Consider the following 1,061-nt stretch of genomic DNA (forward strand, 5'->3'; position numbering starts at 1 on the left):
GTAATGCATCCACCAGAAAAAAGCATCACAAAGTTTTTAATATAAACTACACTGACAAATGCTCGCAATTACATGTTCGGGACACTGTAGAGGTTTGACATTTTCTTTGACACAGCAGACACTGCATTGTCTTGATTAAATGTAGTTCCATTTTATTTTGTAACAGGCAATAGCATGTGTAATATTTAGATCTCTGATATACACTTACAATGCTCAACTCTGATACACACGGACATATCCCCTAATACCATACTGCAAGCGCATTTCTATCAGGCGGTCCCATGGTGTAATGGTTAGCACTCTGGACTTTGAATCCAGCGATCCGAGTTCAAATCTCGGTGGGACCTCACAAGTTTTTTGGGAATGCTTTTGATAAACAGAACTCTACTCTTCTTTCACGGTAGGCATTTTAGCGTTGTATCACACCATATTATTTATTTAACCGGTTGCTAGTTATCATTTTATACTTGGACCAGCTAGTCCCTGCTCCTCAGAAACACGTATTTCAGAAGCGCTCTTCATCGACTCTGCCCTTCTTCGAATATGTGGGAGATTTTCACAGGTGCTTGTCAAAAGGGCGCTCAGATACAAACGATACAATTTGACAACGTGAGATTTAAAAAGAGAAAAAATAATGCGGTGCGGTCCTTTCAAAAAAATGTCGCGTTCCGAAACGAAGGCCACTTTTATGACCAGCCTAATGATTATATCGGCCATGTTTGAATGGATAAGATTTCCGTTTAACGGAAAAGTACCCACTGTAAAAACACGGGTTTTGCGATCAAATTTAATTTTATATTGTAATTTTAAATTGTGAAAATTATCTTTCCGTTGAAACTACTTTTATGAAAATTAGGATTTTTATTTTAATTGAAACTAAAATAACATTTTTTCACGTCACCTAACACATGCATCTTCTATGTACCGTTTACAAAACTGGCATTGTATGTAGTTTTCCTCACACCAGTTAACGTGATATGAACGAAAACTGTTGCCAGTTCTCCACCTTTTAGGAAAATCTGACACACCGTACTTTGTGGCTATTCAGAGTAAGAAATAGA

General features: G+C 37.3%; 1 non-coding gene across 1 annotated transcript; it reads left to right on the forward strand.

The window, feature by feature from the left end:
* The first annotated feature begins 275 nt into the window (after positions 1–275).
* On the forward strand, positions 276–347 carry TRNAQ-UUG (transfer RNA glutamine (anticodon UUG)). Its single transcript has one exon. It is a non-coding gene; the product is annotated as a tRNA-Gln (tRNA).
* The last annotated feature ends 714 nt before the right edge of the window (positions 348–1,061 follow it).

This window comes from Ambystoma mexicanum, chromosome 13 (assembly GCF_040938575.1).
Source record: "Ambystoma mexicanum isolate Mex_15411 chromosome 13, UKY_AmexF1_1, whole genome shotgun sequence".
NCBI classification, from domain to species: domain Eukaryota; kingdom Metazoa; phylum Chordata; class Amphibia; order Caudata; family Ambystomatidae; genus Ambystoma; species Ambystoma mexicanum.